Source organism: Pongo pygmaeus, chromosome 16, assembly GCF_028885625.2.
Source record: "Pongo pygmaeus isolate AG05252 chromosome 16, NHGRI_mPonPyg2-v2.0_pri, whole genome shotgun sequence".
Lineage (NCBI taxonomy): Eukaryota > Metazoa > Chordata > Mammalia > Primates > Hominidae > Pongo > Pongo pygmaeus.
Window position 1 is genome coordinate 54,297,795 of NC_072389.2, and position 20,098 is coordinate 54,317,892.

Consider the following 20,098-nt stretch of genomic DNA (forward strand, 5'->3'; position numbering starts at 1 on the left):
AAGGAGAAATAAAATCCTTTACAGAGAAGCAAATGCTGAGAGATTTTGTCTCCACCAGGCCTGCCTTATAAGAGCTCCTGAAGGAAGCACTAAATATGGATAGGAAGAACCGGTACCAGCCACTATGAAAACATGCCATATTGTAAAGACCATCAACGCTATGAAGAAACTGCATTAATTAACCAGCTAGCATCATAATGACAGGATCAAATTCACACATAACAATATTAACCTTAAATGTAAATGGGCTAAATGCCCAAATTAAAAGACACAGACTGGCAAATTGGATAAAGAGTCAAGACCCATCAGTGTGCTGTATTCAGGAGACCCATCTCACATGCAAAGACACACATAGGCTCAAACTAAAGGGATGGAGGAAGATCTACCAAGGAAATGGAAAACAAAAAAAAGCAGGGGTTGCAGTCCTGGTCTCTGATAAAACAGACTTTAAACCAACAAAGATCAAAAGAGACAAAGAAGGCCATTACATAATGGTAAAGGAATCAATGCAACAAGAGCTAACTATCCTAAATATATATGCACCCAATACAGGAGCACCCAGATTCATAAAGCAAGTTCTTAGAGATCTACAAAAAGACTTAGACTCCCACAAAATAATAATGGGAGACTTTAACACCCCACTGTCAATATTAGACAGATCAACAAGACAGAAAATTAACAAGGATATTCAGGACTTGAACTCAGCTCTGGACCAAGTGGACCTAATAGACATCTACAGAACTCTCCATCTGAAATCAACAGAATATACATTCTTCTCAGTACCACATTGCACTCATTCTGAAATTGACCACATAATTGGAAGTAAAGTAATCCTCAGCAAATGTAAAAGAACAGAAATCACAACAAACTGTCTCTCAGACCACAGTGCAATCAAACTAGAACTCAGGATTGAGAAATTCCCTCAAAACCGCACAACTACATGGAAACTGAACAACCTGCTCCTGAATGACTACTGGGTAAATAACGAAATGAAGGCACAAATGAAGACGTTCTTTGAAACCAATGAGAACAAACACACAACATACCAGAATCTCTGGGACACATTTAAAGTAGTGTGTAGAGGGAAATTTATAGCACTAAATGCCCACAAGAGAAAGCAGGAGAGATCTAAAATCAACACCCTAACATCACAATTAAAAGAACTAGAGAAGCAAGAGGAAACACATTCAAAAGCTAGCAGAAGGCAAGAAATAACTAAGACCAGAGCAGAGCTAAAGGAGATAGAGACACAAAAAACCCTTCAAAAAATTAATGAATCCAGGAGCTGGTTTTTTGAAAAGATCAACAAAATAGATAGACTGCTAGCAAGACTAATAAAGAAGAAAAGAGAGAAGAATTAGATGCAATAAAAAATGATAAAGGGGATATCACCACCAATCCCACAGAAATACAAACTACCATCAGAGAATATTAGAAACACTTCTACACAAATAAACTAGAAAATCTAGAAGAAATGGATAAATTCCTGGACACATACACTCTCCCAAGACTAAACCAGGATGAAGTTGAATCTCTGAATAGACTAATAATGGGTTTTGAAATTGAGGGAATAATTAAAGCCTACCAACAAAAAAAGTCCAGGACCAGATGGATTCACAGCTGAATTCTACCAGACGTACAAAGAGGAGCTGGTACCATTCCTTCTGAAACTATTCCAATCAATAGAAAAAGAGGGAATCCTCCCTAACTCATTTTACGAGGCCAGCATCATTCTGATGACAAAACCTGGCAGAGGCACAACAAAAAGAAAATTTCGGGCCAATATCCCTGATGAACATCGATGCAAAAATCCTCAATAAAGCACTGGCAAACTGAATCCAGCAGTACATCGAAAAGCTTATCCACCAAGACGAAGTTGGCTTCATCCCTGGGATGCAAGGCTGGTTCAACATACACAAATCAATAAATGTAATCCATCATATAAACAGAACAAACAACAAAAACCACGATTATCTCAATAGATGCAGAAGAGGCCTTCAACAAAATTCAACATAAAAACTCTCAATAAACTAGGTATCGATGGAACGTATCTCAACACAATAAGAGCTATTTATGACAAACCCACAGCTAATATCATACTGAATGGGCAAAAACTGGAAGCATTCCCTTTAAAAACCGGCACAAGGCAAGGATGCCCCCTCTCACCACTCCTATTCAACATAGTATGGGAAGTTGTAGCCAGGGCAATCAGGCAAGAGAAAGAAATAAAGGATATTCAAATAGGAAGAGAGGAAGTCAAATTGTCTCTGTTTGCAGATGACATGATTGTATATTTAGAAAACCCCATAGTCTCAGTCCCAAATCTCCTTAAGCTGATAAGCAACTTCAATAAAGTCTCAGGATACAAAATCAATGTGCAAAAATCACAAGCATTCCTATACACCAATAGTCTCTGACAAACAGAGAGCCAAATGATGAGTGAACTCCCATTCACAATTGCTACAAAGAGAATAAAATACCTAGGTATACAAGTTACCAAGGATATGAAGGACCTCTTCAAGGAGAACTACAAACCACTGCTCAAGGAAATAAGAGAGGACACAAACAAATGGAAAAACATTCCATGCTCATAGATAGGAAGAATCAGTATCATGAAAATGGCCTTACTACCCAAAGTAATTTATAGATTCAATGCTATCCCTATCAAGCTACCACTGACTTTCTTCACAGAATTGGAAAAAACTACTTTACACTTCTTATGGAACCAAAAAAGAGCCCCCATAGCCAAGACAATTCTGGGCAAGAAGAGCAAAGCTCGAGGCATCACGCTGCCTGACTTCGAACTTTACTACAAGGCTACAGTAACTAAAACAGCATGGCACTGGTACCAAAACAGATATATAGACTAATGGAACAGAACGGAGGCCTCAGAAATAACACCACACACCTACAACCATCTGATCTTTGACAAACCTGACACACACAAGCAATGGGGAGAAGATTCCCTATTTAATAAATGGTGTTGGGAAATCAGGCAAGAGAAAGAAATAAAGAGTATTCAAATAGGAAGAGAGGAAGTCAAATTGTCTCTGCAGAGACAGATTGTCTCTGTTTGCAGGCTAGCCATACACAGAAAACTGAAACTGAACCCCTTCCTTACGCCTTATAAAAAAATCAACTCAAGATGGATCAAAGACTTAAACGTAAGACCTAGGACCATAAAAATCCTAGAAGAAGGCCGGGCACGGTGGCTCACACCTGTAATCCCAGCACTTTGGGAGGCCAAGGTGGGAGGATTACAAGGTCAAGAGATTGAGACCATCCTGGCTAACATGGTGAAACCCTGTCTCTACTAAACATACAAAAAAATTAGCTGGGCGTGGTGGTGGGTGCCTGTAGTCCAGCTACTTGGGAGACTGAGGCAGGAGAATGGTGTGAACCCGGGAGGCAGAGCTTGCAGTGAGCAGAGATCGCGCCACTGCACTCCAGCCTGGGTGACAGAGCGAGACTCTGTCTTAAAAAAAAAAAAAAAAAATCCAAGAAGAAAACCTGGGCAATACCATTCAGGACACAGACATGGGCAAAGACTTCATGTGTAAAACACCAAAAGCAATGGCAACAAAAGCCAAAATAGACAAATGGGATCTAATTAAACTAAAGAACTTCTGCACAGCAAAAGATACTATCATCAGAGTGAACATGCAATCTACAGAATGGGAGAAAATTTTTGCAATCTATTCATCTGACAAAGGGCTAATATCCAGAATCTACAAGGAACTTAAACAAATGTACAAGAAAAAAGCAAACAACCCCATCAAAAAAATTGGCAAAGGATATGAACAGACACTTCTCAAAAGAAAACATTTATGTAGCCAATAGACATATGAAAAAATGCTCATCATTACTGGTCATTAGAGAAATGCAAATCAAAACCACAATGAAATACCATCTCATGCCAGTTCGAATGGTGATCATTAAAAAGTCAGGAAACAACAGATGCTGGAAAGGTTGTAGAAAAATAGGAACGCTTTTACACTGTTTGTGGGAGTGTAAATTAGTTCAACCATTGTGGAAGACAGTGTGGCAATTCTGCAAGAATCTAGAACTAGAAATACCATTTGACCCAGCAATCCCATTACTGGGCATATACCCAAAGGATTATAAATCATTCTACGATAAAGACACATGCACACGTATGTTTATTGCGGCACTATTCACAATAGCAAAGACTTGGAACCAACCCAAATGTCCATCAATGATAGACTGAATTAAGAAAATGTGGCACATACACACCGTGGAATACTATGCAGCCATAAAAAGGATGAGCTCATGTCCTTTGCAGGGACATGGATGAAGCTGGAAACCATCATTCTCAGCAAACTATCACAAGATCAGAAAACCAAACACTGCATGTTCTCACTCGTAAGTGGGTGTTGAACAATCAGAACACATGGACACAGGGAGGGGAACATCACACATCGGGGCCTGTGGGAGGTGGGGGGGTAGGGGAGGGATAACATTAGGAGAAATACCTAATGTAGGTGATTGGTTGATGGGTGCAGCAAACCACCATGGCACATGTATACCTATGCAACAAAACTGCATGTTTTGCACATGTAACCAAGAACTTAAGTATAATAATAATAATTTTAAAAATGTGATATAATAGGTGCTGTGACTGAATGACGCACAGGGTGCCATGAGAGCACATGTAAGCTATCCAGCCCCGTGGGACGCATTGTAGGGACAGTCCTCATACAGATGGTCCCAACACATGATGGTTTTTATGATAGCACAAAAGCAATAGGGATTCAGCAGAAATTATACTTTGAATTTTAATTTTTGATCTTTTCCTGGGCTAGCGATAATCAGTATTATACTCTTACATGGGATATTCAACACTTTATTACAAAATAGGCTTTGTGTTAGATGATTATGCTCAGCTGTAGGCTAATGTAAGTGTTCTGAGCACATTTAAGGCAGGCTGGGCTAAACTATGATGTTCGGGAGGTTAGGTATATGAAATGCATTTTTGACTTAGAATATTCTCTACTCATGATGGATAGATTAGGATGTACTCTAAGTGAAAGAGCATCTGTGCTCTATCTGCCTTCCACAAAATAACAAGTTATTGCATTGCTAGTGGAAAAGCAAATTTTATGCGTCACAAAGCAATATTGTTTAGAATGTGAAACAGTTGCTGGCTTCAGAGACTGTGCTAATTTATTATCAGAAAAAGAAAGCACTGTTACCTTAGGTGTTACATTGCTTGTTTCTGTTTGGACACCAATGCCATGTGGCATTAAGGTACAGATTGTTCCTAAAGATAATGTTTCCTGTTGAATGGAACTACACAGACACTGACCAGGAAATCCTTGCTGGTATTGTGGGAGTTATTCTTTCTGACTAAACTCTAACAGCTTAAACTCACCACGTACTCTGGGGGTATTCTATTCTAAGAGTAAACATGGTCTCTTAATTACATTCTGTCTCAATTCTTTGCCACAACCATGACTGTACCCCCATTGTTTGCAACACACAAGTGTTGTCACACTTGACCTTGTCATCTATGCTCAATATCAGTCCCTAGCTGGATATCAGCTGATAGTACTACAAGTCCTCCAGCTTTATGGGCACACCCATTTTCATAATAGCAAGTAAAAATGGCTCTGAGCACCATCTCTCATCTCTCTTCTTCCTCAGGGACTCCTGGGGCTTTCATTTCTCCTAGTCCCTTCTTCTGACATCCTGCTTTTGCTGAATTATTGATTCTTGCTCTTGGTCTCACCTTCTGTATGTGTTTCTCCTTTTCTGTACCACATCACCACATGTTGGACACTTCTGATCTCCACTTCGCAAAATACTATTGACTAAGCAATATCAGAATACTTGGAGACGATTCAATGGTTTCTATTGCAGAAAAGGAAAGCAAATAATTTAAAATTGAATATTTCAGTGAGCTCCAAAGTCCTTTTGTCCACTTATCTCTAGTCATTTTTCTTCCCCATTTCTATTTTTTTCTCCCCTAATTTTCCCCAGAACTCAAGTGTCCTCCCACTTTATTATTATGCAGAGCTCAGTACCTTTTGATTCTACCTCAAACTCTGCTAACTTTTGTACTCACCAAAATGGCCTCGTAAATAAATAGCCATTTGCTTTGGAACACTACACTTGAACAGCACAAAGCACCTGTAGAGTCTTTACAACTTGTCCTTGCTTTAGCAAGATTCAATGATCAGGCAGTGGTTCTTACAGTCCCCCAACCAACAGCATTGGCATCCCCTGGGAACTCGGTAGAATTTCAAGGTCTCAGGTCCCACCATAGACCTACTGATTGCAAAGCCATCCACAAGCCCTTCAGGTGATCCTGATGCATGCTAAAGCTTGAGAATCCCTGACTTAGGCAAACTTTGAGTTTATATATTTGTAATATGCACATGTATAGAGATCCACTTCATTTTTAATGGTTGTATGAATTTAATGATTCCATACTCATGGACATTTAGGTTGCTTCCAATTTTTTTTTTTTTTTTGAGATGGAGTCTCGCTCTATCACCCAGGTGGGAGTGCAGTGGTGTGTTCTTGGCTCACTGCAACCTCTGCCTCCCAGGTTCAAGTGATTCTCCCACCTCAGCCTCCCAAGTAGCTGGGACTACAGGATCCTGCCACCACACCCGGCTAATTTTAACCAGGCTGGTCTCAAACTCCTGATCTCAAATGATCCACCTACCTCGGCCTCCCAAAGCGTTGAGATTACAGCCAACTTCCAATTTTAATACATGAACAAATACTAGAAGGGTACGTGGAAAAATAAAAACAATTATGAAAAGATCTAGCTATTTTTTAGATAATTTTTTTTCTTAAAAAATTCCTCCAATGTTACAATATTGTTTTAACAACAAATACAAATTGGAAGAGAGAACAATGTTAGGTGAACTAAAGAAGGGAGGGAGGGATGGATTCTCCGTAAAGGGTAAAGGGAGCCCACTGCAGTAGGCTGGAATAGCCATGAGGCCAGAGACCATGTCCAATGTGCTTACTTCTATATGCCCAGTGTCTTCAATGGTGCCTGACACAGAATAGGTACTTAGAAAATATTAAATGAATAAATGGATGAATCAAATGCTGCTAAGACTTCAGCTCCTATGTCTGGATTTGCCACAGTTCATGCTCTAGGACTTGAGCTTTTTGACTACCCAGGGCTATAACTGGGGCTCTACTTTGTGCCCACATCTCAATTGGGAAGACACTCATGATAGTAGTGCAGTAAGGAGCTGGGTATGCATTTCAGCACAAACCTTTATTAGTTTCTTTCTCCCAAAAGACCCTACCTATGACAAATCAGTAGGCAGGGTCAATAATCTGGTTCTACAGCAACTGAATAATGGAAGATATTAAGGAATTAATTTTTATTTAGTTTGAACAATGGCATAGTAATTATATGTCTATTTTAAAAGAGTCTAGGATTTGCTTCAAAATCATCTGGATCGGGGAGTTGATGAGTTGGCGTAGAGATGAAATAAGATAGGCCATCAGTTGATAATTGCTGAGGCTGGGAAAATGAAAACATTTTCAAGTACATGGGGGCTTATAATGAATATATTGAATATATACATATATTTATTTATAAGGAATAGAATAATGATTGTATTATTATTTAAAAAAAAACTTCAAGTCAGCAGCAGGTGCTCTCCCAATGAGCACAGCACAGCTGTCACACCTGCCACCAACTCCTGGGTACATGTCTCTTGTTCCTTTTGGTTACAGTAGAAGAACACTCTGGATCCCAATCTTTCTTACATTTTGACGCACTTAGTGACATCAGTTATCTCTTTCTCTCCTGCATCAATGTCTACCTCTCCTCTGGAGTTTTATACTCAGACTTTAAATGTAACTCAATTATCTTCCATATTAAAAATCAAATAAACATCCCGTCCCCTCAGCTCAGACACTTCCTCCAGCGATTGCTTGATTTTTCTTTTATCCAGAACAGCCAAACTTATCAAAAGAGTTACCTATTTTTCTCTCTACATTTCTTTGCTCCTGCCTCAATCTACTGGAGTCTGGCTCTGTCCTCACCATTCAACCTTAATGGCTGTTGTCATAAAATTTCATGTGCATATTTCAGGTGTAAAATAGCAGCTCTAGCCCAAATACTTCTCCTTAAAGAGACTCTAGTATTCAAAACTCACTGACTTCTCTATTTGGATATTCTATGGTTCTATTCAGACTCAGCACTGTATTTCCAAACAGATCTGTTTGTCTTCCTCCCAACCTGTGGTCCTTTCAGTGAACCACCAATTGCCCAAATAAAAAACACCCTGGCAATATTTTGCTTTGTTTTGTTGTAAACAGCTTTACTGAGGTATAAATTATAGACCACAATAAACTGCACATATTTACTGATTTGCTTTTCTGTCAGTATAGATTAATTTGCAGTTTTCAGAATTTCGTATAAATGGAGTCATGTAGCATGTATTTTTTTGTCTGGTTTCTTTCACTACGCGTAATTATTTTGAGATTCATCCATGTTGATGTGTGTATTAATAGTTCATTCCTTTTTATTAGCATGTAGCATACCATTATATGGATATACCACAATTTGTTTATTCATTTGCCTGTTGATGGCCATTTGAGTCATTTCTAGGTTTTGTCTATTGCAATTAAAACTACTATTTCACGTACAAGCCTTGGTATGTACATATGATTTCATTTCTCTTGGTTAAATTTGCAGGAGCCAAATGTCTAGGTCACATGGTAGGTATGATTTTGTGTTAACTTTTAAAGAAACTTCTGGGTGTTACTCTTGACTTTTTGTGGCGGTCCTAGTTGGCTGCCTTCCCAACAACCATCTCATATTCCATCCCCTACTTTGCACTGTCTCTTCCACTGCGGAAGTGGAAAAGGTGACATTTGCTTTCCCAGAACCCTTTGCATCTGTGGCCAGGGCATGTGGCTCCACTTGGCTGCGGAGACTTGAAGAAAACTCCGCTGGGTGTGAGGGGTCGGGAGGGAGGTTCTGGGAAGCCACGAGGGAATGTAGCAGAAGGACTCCCTAGCACTCCTCTAACGGCGCCCTTCCCTGTAAAGGGTGGTGTCTTGGAACCAAGGGGACATTCCCACGCGGAGCTTGTGGCCCCCATCCACACCACTCTCCTTGTACCCAGGACGCAGAACTCCTTAGGCTCATCGCCCCGACCCCTGCCAGGGGCTCAGAGGGCCTCTTCCAGTCCTTTTCCCAACCGACGGCACGCCCCGCCGCTAGCGTGCTTATCCCTGGACACAGACGGTGGCCAATTGCAGGAGGAGATGCGCTAGGGTGGCCACACGCATGCGTGTAAGGTCCCGAATGGCGCAGGTTGCTGCACCGTGTGGAGAAAGTTTTGGGAGAGCTCTGCTTATACCCTTAGGAGCAGAAAGTCTGCTTCTGACACCAGAAAGTGAAACATATTCTGAGGCTACGAGGGGCACAGCACTGCCGGCATGCTGAGAATTGTCCTTAGAAACACCTTGGAATCCCCCAAACCTTCCCTTCCAACAGCTTTGCCTCTGGTTTATATCATTTTTGTTTTGTTTTTAGAGTCAGAGTCTCCCTCTGTCACCCAGGCTGGAGTGCAGTGACACGATCATAGCTCACTGCAGCCTCAAACTCCTGAGATCAAGCGATCCTCCCACCTCAGCCTCCCGTGTAGCTTAAACCACAGGCCCTCTCCCCCATGCCAGGCTAATTTTCTTTTTAAATTTTTCTGTAGAGACAGGGTCTTGCTCGGTTGTCCAGGCTGGTCTTGAGCTTCTGTTCCTTGCACTGCAAAGCGTCCTGACTAATACTCCCTCCCTCCCTTCCTCCCTTCCTCCCTTCCTCCCTTCCTCCCTTCCTCCCTTCTTCCCTTCCTCCCTTCCTCCCTTCCTCTCTTCCTCCCTTTCTCCTTTTCTTTCTCTTTCTCTCTCTTTCTTTCTTTCTTTCTTTTCTTTCTTTCTTTCTTCTCACTTCTTTTAGCCAATCACCAAGTCCTTTCATTCCTATCTCCTTAATAGTCGTCAAATCTGTCCACTGTTCTCAACCCCTCTGCCCTTATCTCAGGGCAGACCACTGTTATCTTCGCCTGAATTACCACCGATTCTGAAGGTTACTCTCACAGCGCAGACCTAGAGTCACTGGGTTCAAATGCCAACTTGCTCCTTATGAGCTTAGTGACTTCTCTGTGCCTAAGTTAAAAGTGCTTTTCTGCCAAGATTATTGTGAAGACAAAATGCAATAAAATACATGGAGCATTTAGCACAGTTCTGGTTTTTAAAAATGTTTTTTTTTTCTTTTTTCTAACTTCCATATAATCATGTGCATTGATTTTTTTGTTTAGAAAACCTTTACTTCTACTTACAAAAAAAAAAAAAAAAAATTAAGTGTAAAACAGCCTTAGGCAGGTCCTCCAGGAGATATTCTGTAAGGCATTGCTATCACAGGAGATGACAGCTTCATGCGTCATCTGCCCTTGAAGACCATCCAGTGGGACAAGACGTGGAAGTGGAAGATGGTGATATTGATAATTCTGACCCTGTGTAGGCCTAAGCTAACGTGTATGTTTGTGTCTTTGTTTGTAATGAAAAAGCTTAAAAACTTAAAAAAATTAAAAAATGTAAAAGTAGAAAAAAGCCTACAGAATAAAGATATAAAGAAAGAAAATACTTTTGTACAGCCATACAATGTTTGTGTTTTAAGATAAGTGTTATTACACAAGAGTCAAAAAGTTGAAAAAAGTTTAGTTTTTATATAAAATAAAAAAATTTACATTGAGCTGAGGTTAATTTATTACTGAAGAAAGAAAAAATTTTGCGTAAATTTAATGTAGCCTAAGTGTACGGTAGTTTATAAAATCTATAATTTCCTAGGCCTTCTCATTTACTTACTACTCACTTACTGACTCACCCTCCTAGATCCAATCATAATAAGTGTCCTATACAGGTGTATCATTTTTTATCTTCTATACCATATTTTTACTGTACTTTCCTATGTTTAGACACACAAATACTTATTATTGTGTTACAATTGCCTATGGTATTCAGAACAGTAACATGTTGTATAGGTTTGTAGCTGAAGAGCAATAGGCTATACCGTATAGTCCTGGAGTGTAGTAGCTATACCATCTAGGTTTGTGTAAGTACACACCATGCTGTTTGCACAGTAAAAAAATTACCTAATAATGCATTTCTCAGAACATATCCCTACTATTAAGAGGTCCATGACCATATACATATTTTGTATATCTAATATATGTATAAACATTAGGAACCTAAGCACAACCCACTGAAATGAGTCAATTTGACACTCATTTGCTTCCTATGTGCTACGGTGGTGGGAATGTGGCTGTGGAGAAATCATCCCTGCCTTTGTAGAGGCAGACATTAAACAAATAATTATACAATACTAATAATAATTATTATTATTTATATACCACTGATGAAGTGCTATGGAGCTCAGGATCTTCCATAAGAAAGTAAAATTTAAGGTGATGCCTGAAGACCAAGGAGGAGTTAACTCAATAAAAAGGCTCTTCAAAGAGCCTAGGGCCCAGAGGGAACAGTGTTCCAAGACCCTAAGGCAGAAAGGAGAGGAGGTGCAGGCAGACCAGGCTAGTTGGAATACAGTGAGTAAAGGTGATAAGATTCAGGGGGGAGAGAGTGAGCAGAGGGACAACCATACAGGGTTGGAAGCCACAATTATGGTTGGAGGCTGCGTCCTAAGAACAGTGGGAAACCATTGAAAGATATTAAGTAGGCAACTGATGTGGTCAGGTTTGAATTGAAAAAAAAAAAACAACTCTCTCTGGCTGTCATGTAAGTGAATGGATCAGAAGGGACAATCTGAAAGTGGCTTGACCAGGGAGGAGAGTATTGCTATATTCCAGGTAAGGTAAATAGAAAATGCAAAATACTTAGCTCTTTGTAGACATACTCCACGTGGCTATGGGCAATGCGGAAGTGGCAAAAGAAAGAGGAAAAGCATCTGGAAATGGCAGGAAATATGAGCAGACAGTTTATGGCATGATAAAGCTGAATAAATTGATATAGATTTTGATACTAATGCTTTTTTAATAATACCACTTTTGTAACAATGATAAGTAATAATAAAACAATAACCATAGTAGCTTAATATTTATTGAGTACTTACCATGTGCTAGATAACTGTTCTATGCTCTTTATATAAATTAATTCATTTCATCCTTGTTCCAGTTATTTGTTGCTTCTTAACAAACCACCTTGCAATTTAGTGCTTAAAACAACCACAATATATATTTTGCTCCCAAATCTGCAGCTTGGGCAAAGCTTAGGGGTTGAGGGGAGTTCACTGCTACTCCACTTGGTGTCAAAGTATAACAAAGTCTGACTTCCAGCTTAAAGTCTGAGAGCTGGAATCTCTGAATCTTGCTCACACACATGCCTGTGATTGATACCAACTGTGTGCATTCTTCTACTATTACACTCAACACACTATATTGCAATGTTTTGTTTAAATGTCTGGTTCTCTGCTAGACCTTAAGCTCCTCCAAAACATGAAATAAGTCTTATTTATCTTTGTATCACCACTGTTTGGGGCACCATCCACACAGTGGGTGCTACACAAATGTTTATAGAGTAATGAACAAATGAATAATTCTGATCTTCACTAATAGAATATTTTCCTTCCCCAAACGCTTACAGGAAATTCTCCATCTTCTATTTGAACACTCATAGTGACTGGATTTTTATAACTTTGCAAAGCTACTATTTCATTAGGAAGTTTTCCTTGATCCTCAGCCAAAATCTGCTTTTGCATAACTTTTACTCAGTTGTTGTAGTTAGGATTCATAGAACCGCACAGCATGAGTCTAAGTTAACTTCCGTAAGACATCCACTCCCTCTAAGCTAAATACCCTAGTTCCCATTTCTGGGCCTCATGGATATGGTTTCCATGATTACCTCACTCTAGATGCATTCTCAGATTGTCATTGTGGTTCACAGAGGTCCAGAACAAAATGCCTGGGGAAATATTAATGGTGAGCCTGTGGACAAAGGAACAAAGTGGGAGAGAAAACCATTCTGAAACCATCATAAGCAAGTGAGCTAAAAAAGGAAGTGCAGGATGGGAGTGTGGATCGAGGACAGGATGAGTGGGAGACCAAATTCTGTCATGGACCTTCTCTGGATAGGCTGCCTCTCTGTTGAGAAGTGGAAGGAGAATGTCTAAGAAAGTAATCTGAGGCACTGACTGAGTGGAAGTGGAGAAGGAAAAACAGCAAAAGTGGGGAGGTCATTGAAACCCAGTTGCCCACTTCTATCTGAAAATAACCTTTTCCAAAGCACAGTTTATACTGATCATGTACGTAAGAATCTCATAACCCGCGGGTTAACATGCAATGCCGGAGCTCAGCTCCGTAACTATGGAATGTGCATTCTTCACAAACTCTAAGGTAATTCTTAAGTGTGTTGAAAATCTTGTTTTAAAGAATGAGGTAAGGTGGGAACTACTCATATGCAGGTTTAGAAGACTGTTTTTGAAATTTTATGTTTTGGAAAGCAAAAGACTCTCATGTTCTTTAGAAATGTCCTGGAAATATAAAAAGCCCCAGCTTAAATGTTCCGTAAGTTCCAGCACATAGGTCCTTATCCCAACCCATAAGGGCCTGAAAAACAATTTAAAAAGAGCTGCCTTTGTCAAAAGATCCTATCACAATAACTCTTAGAGTAAGGCCTCCCATCCGTAACCCCTCCGGCCCTCCCCCAGAAAAATAAGCAGTTGAAGAATTCAAACTCATGATACATTTTTTCCATTCCAAGTCCACAGTTTTATAGAAGTATTAAATCCTTTCTCCTTTTCTACTGATGGATTTGAAGACAGATTTTACGATAAATTTTTAGTTAAATAATGAGCAAAAAATGTGATGTATAGTTGTAGCAAATACTCTTTTTGCTTAGAATTAGAAAGAAGCTAAAATAAAATTTAGGCAAAAAATATGGTTTGTGCTCTTTTAGGAAAATGTTTTAAGTACACTTACGGAGTGTCCTGGGTAGATATCAGTGCATATTTTTTTAATGAAGTTGCAACAAGTGAAAATCTAACACTATTACACAAAAATATAAGGACAAACTTTTCATATGTGAAAAGATTTTGCCTTAATAAAATAATTCAGCAGTAGCATTTCTTTAAATTTCTTCTCTGACCCTTAGCCTATCTCCCCAAAGCATTTATTTACAGAGCAGAAGGAAGATCAATGAGAAACAGATTCTTTTAATGAGATAATGTCAAGTGAAGAGCAGGCTGAAATGGGGAGAAGGCATTGGTGATAATTTTACCACAAGTTATTGGGGGGGAAAAATGGATTTAAAGTGGATTCACCTACAGCCTTTCAGAAGCACTGCTTTAAACAGAAACACAGACTACTGCACTCACTCACTGACTCTTCAAATGTTTATTAAGATCACCTATTGTATTTCAACTGGAGATATAGAAGTTGCCAAGACAGACACAGTTCTTCCCTTCAAGATAGAGTTCATAATACCAGGGATCAAGGCATTTAGTTATAATTGTGATAAATATTATAAAGGAAAAGTGCAAAATGCTTTGAGAATAATTTATCATCATTACAATATTGAGCTAGAGGTTAATCTTAAATGAGGGGACAAATTTAAACAATTTTTCCCAGGCTTCAATGTGGGCTTTCTTCTTTAAGTTTTTGAAAATGATTTGGGAGAGTGATTTTTCAAAACATGTATTGTGGGCTAAAGGTAAAACAGGGAGTGAGTCCTGTCAATTGTTTGCAGTCAGCTACAACTCGAACTCCTTGTTCTGCTCTTTCCCCACCTCTCACTGCTGCACTTGACTAGTAAAAAACAACCACCACCACCACCACCACCATCTATTGTGTGTCAAAGCCTGGATGTAAAACTCAGATGAAGAGATGACTTACTGCTTTCCAGTGACTTTGCTTTGCTGGTGTAATTTCCTACAAGATCCTTCTCTGAGGGCAAGGACATTCACATTTACTGAGTGCTGATTCTTTTGGAGGAATTGGATCAATTTTGCTCAGCAATCCTAAGATGGGTATATTTGCAAATGAGAAAACGGAGGCTCAGAAAGACAAAATAATACATTTCAAGTCAGCTGCGCCTGTTCCTGTCACTACACTAAGCTAGAAAATGGAGGAGGGGAGAGGGTGACAAATAAAACACAAGTTTCACCAACAATTAGTTTATTGTTAGCAAAGCTAATGGGTTGAGCCAAACTTAATTAGAGCCAACAAAATGCCGCCTTTTTATCAAAAGTAAACGCAGGGTCTATAGATGAAAGAATAACTGGAGTTTCTTGAGCGAGAAATAGTAGTTGAGATTTTGTGTGAAAAATAGCTTCTAATAAAATTAGATTGTACCAAAATGCATGAGGAGACTGAGCATTGCACTCAAGCACTTTTTAAGATGTTTATTTTACCTTCAGCAAAGTTTGTAATAGATAACGAGGTAAGACTGTAGAGAATTTATTTTGTGAAATAGAAGAAATTGTGCAATGTCAGTTTACACAACCAAGTTAAAGTTTTTAATTCTAAGCAAGGAATGAGGGGAAAAGCTAAAGTAATTAGACCAGAGAAATTCTAGAAAACTAGAGATAAGCTGAATATATAGTGTTAGTTAACAAACAGTAATGTGAAAGATCAAGATTTGCTTCCTCCTGGATAATCAATCAAGAACAGAAAGCAACTACCAAGATTGGTAAATTCTAGTCTTAGCTCTGCTACATCTACCCAATGAAGACCAGATACATGTCAGTTAATCAAAAAAGTTTGAAGATTGTATAAACATTCAAAACAATTGGTGAGAGTCAATTCATTTTAAATTCAAACCCACCAGGGCCTCATTATTCAAGGTGACCCACAGGTAGGTAGGCTGTGGTGGAAACAGACTGAGATTCACCTTGAAATTTTATTCTCCACCAAACTGTCACCGTTTTTATTTAACTTATTGTGCCTTTATCAATAGAAGTGAGGAAATGCTAAGTACATATTTGTATACATAGAAGTATATATTATATATTATTAATATGTTGTAGAAAAATATATATATTTGCACAACATTATAACAAAGGTTCACTTCTATATACAAAAGAATACAGTTTTAGAGAGTCTTCAACAATACTATTCTGTTGAACTGGCTACAAGAAATTCTTTTCAATGATAATTTTGCTAGCAAATTATCTTACAAAAGACTGATTTTTCTGTATAAACATGCCTGATGATGATGAGCTCATCACCATTCTTTTATTCTACTACCAAGTAGCAATGACCTGTTACTCTTCCTCCTTTCTCCACTAAACATCTCAGTCACTTCCTAATCAAAAGCAGATCTAAACTCTTAAGCCATTCACCAAACAAAATAATATTGTAAAAGGCTTAGACAATTAAAAGAGAAAATAATTTAAGATTAAATTTCATATAGGACATAACCTACTTTCTTCTGTATAATTTAATATCTTTAATTTATTTACTAGATATCATATCACGTCTGCTGAGCCTCTAGTTCCTATCAACTTGTGTAAGAATTCTAGTAATTCACCCAGAACAATAGAATCCTAGTTCAGTAAAACAATGTGTATATTATTTTAAATATACACGACATATTTCTGAAAACATTTAAATGAATTTGAGTTCGTGTGCCTCATGTAGTCTTTTCTTTCCTTTTGACATGGACTCTCCTGATTGCCTTTTCAATTCTCCTTCAACAAAAAGTAAGAAATGAATAGCAGAAGGAGGTAATTGATGATGGACTTTTAAATATCCCAGAAAGCAGCAGTCTACATAATTTCTTTTTCTTTTTTTTTTTTTTTTTTTGAGATGGAGTCTTACTCTGTCGCCCAGACTAGAGGGCAGTGGTGTGGTCTCGACTCACTGCAAACTCTGCCTCCTGGGCTCAAGCGATTCTCCTGTGTCAGCCTTCCAAGTAGCTGGGATCACAAGTGCACGCCCACGCCCGGCTAATTTTTGTATTTTTAGTAGAGACAGAGTTTCGCCATGTTGGCCATGCTGGTCTCGAACCCTTGACCCCAGGTGATCCATCCACCTCGGCCTCCCAAAGTGCTGAGATTGCAGGGATGGGCCACCGCGCCAGCCCAGTCTACGTAACTTTTAAACAGATGCCCATGAATAAGAATGGCTCTTCAATGTGACAACACTCAATCAGAACACTTTCTGTTCAGTACGGAATGATAAATTAATTGATTTAAAATGATCAGATTACTAATAAGTATAATAATGATTAAATTATTGACTTACACCAGAATTTTAGGTGGTTTGCAAAAATACATAAAATACCCATGACAGAGTTGTAACAAATAAATATAGTGAAAAAAATAATAAAGCCCGCCGTGAGATTAGTACATGTGCCTTAAGGTCCTACATACTTGCCAGAGCTGGGTCACAAACGTGAGTCTGATCTTTCTTACGACTGAGGGGCCAGAGTCAGTTACCCGATTCACAGGATCTGTGAGACAGAAACTGGTGAAACACAGCCACTCAGATCTGCCTGGGAGGCTGACACTTCGCTTGAATCAGATGTGATAGGTTGACTGAATGACCCTCAGTCAACATTGGGAAATGTCAGTGATCCAAGACCAAATGTTCTATGCCATGGCAGCACAGCTGAGATAACACTGGTGGGGAGCATTTTTTTTTTCTTTTTTGTGAAACGAAGTCTTGCTTTTTCGCCCAGGCTAGAATGCAATGGTACAATCTCAACTTGCTGCAACCTCCCCATACCAGGTTCAAGGGAGGATATCATTTGGGTGACAAGGATTCTCCTGCCTTAGCCTCCTGAGTAGCTGGGATTACAGGTGCCCGCCACCACGCACAGCTAATTTTGTTTTGTATTTTTAGTAGAGACGGGGTTTCGCCGTGTTGGCCAGGTTGGTCTCAAACTCCTGACCTCAGGTGATCCGCCCGCCTTGGCCTCCCAAAGTGCTGGGATTACAGGCGTGAGCCACTGCGCCCAGCTGGGAGCATTTTTAAAGCAAGTTTTATCAAATTACAAAAGTGAACACATAAGAAAATTCTCCATAAACATCCATAGAAAACCTAACCATCAGCAATAGATTTGTTGGTGAGGCTTTTAAATTGTTTGTCAAAGGTATCCCTGGGTAGGTATCTGAATGAAATCCTTGCTGAATGCAGTCATTAAGTTTCAGCCAGTGGTATTTTGAGAGATAGCTACCAAAATGGACCACTTTGGCCTTGGAATAATTAGCAGTGCTATGCAAGCATAGCCCTGCCTAGCATCTCATGACAGAACCAGTTCATAGGCAACCAAAGAAAATGTTATCTCCTGTCTTCCATAGCTGGATACCCATGCTGAAGGAACAACAGCCTACCACTTTGAGGTGGGTGCAAGAAGCTGTGTGTGGTTGCTGGGTATGTTAGTGTTAAGCCCGCATTCAGAAGAGATAACATGTACAAGTTACAGCCCTGAGGAGTGGAGAGACAAGAAGCTGAGGAGGGGAGTTACAATCACAGGCATTGTGTTGAGCTCAATGCTATGTGTGACTTCTTATGGTGCTTGGTATAACAGATTTTGTGGGGGTGCTATGAAAAAGCTTTTCATCCTTCGAAATAATTAAATAAAAAGGAGGATGGTCTGGCACGCTGTATAACTCTGGGGAATTTGTCTGCTCTGGAAAAAAGCAGGCAATGTCCTGAAAATAGGACATTGACTACGATATGACTTATGAAATGTTAAGGATTTTCTTAAATTCCACTTTAAGGAATTTGCAAATCCTCAGTTTATAATTTTAAACAATGACATTGAAGTAGGATGGACAAATGCCTTCAAATTTTTAATTTAAAGAGGTGGCATGGGAGATGAAGTAAGGAAGACCCTAATAATGTAGGACAAAGAACTAAAGGAAGAGGAAAGAATGCTTCTTTTTACCATGTCTAAGGCCTAACCAAGAATACAGTTTAAAAAGATGCAAGACTCAGAACTGAATATTTTGTTTGCTTGTTTTGAATATGCTTTGGGTGGAAGAATTCTAGAACTTAACTTGCTATTTTTTTCTTATTTTAGTTAATGGTTCCAATACTTATTTAAGTATGTATGTATTGGTGAACCTGAGTTACTTTCCCTCCTCTATGGTCAGGAAGGAAAGGATTGCTTTAAAAAAATTCAAACAGGGCTGACTATTGGGAGGTCACACCTGTAATCCCAACACTTTGGGAGGTCGAGGCAGAAGGGTCGCTTGAGCCCAGGAGTTCGAGACCAGCCTGGGCAACAAACTGAGACACCCCCCACCACATCTGTACATTAAAAAAAAAAAGAAAATAGCCAGGCTTGGTGGTGTACACCTGTGGCCTCAGCTGCAAGGGAGACTGAGGCAGGAGGATCACTTGAACCTGGGGGGTCAAGGTTGCAGTGAGCCATGTTTGCACCACTGCACTCCAGCCTGGGCAACGGAGGGAGACACTGTCTAAAAAAAAAAATACAAATCAAACAGATGATGTCCATGGTTATGTTTTTCCAGTAGTAAAAATACCATCCCTAGCTACAGCGTATCTTAAACTGTGTCATGTGATGCTCTGGGTTGATTGATTTCTTAGCTGGGCTAAAACTAAATATGGCTTTGTTGTAAAACAGATTCTTTCACAGTCCAGCAGGCATTTGCTGTAAGACTTTTATTTAATAATCTGCACACAACCTTAAGTTCAAAGTAACGTGGATAAATAAAAGTCAAAAAAATTTTCAACATTGGCCGGGCGCGGTGGCTCATGCCTGTAGTCCCAGAACTTTGGGAGGCCAAGGCAGGTGGATCACCTGAGGTCAGGAGTTTGAGACCAGCCTGGCCAGTATGGTGAAACACCGTTTCCACTAAAAATACAAAAAATTAGCCAGGCTTGATAGTGGGAGCCTATAATCTCAGCTACTTGAGAGGCTGAGGCAGAAAATCACTTGAACCCGGGAGGCAGAGGTTGCAGTGAGCCAAGATCGTGCCACTGCACTCCAGCCTGGGCAACAAGAGTGAAACCCTGTCTCAAAAAAAAAAAAAAAAAAAATTGTTTTCAACATTAAAAGAAATGCTTAAGTTAAAAAGATTATAAATGTTTCATCCTTTTTTTTTTTTTTTTTTTTT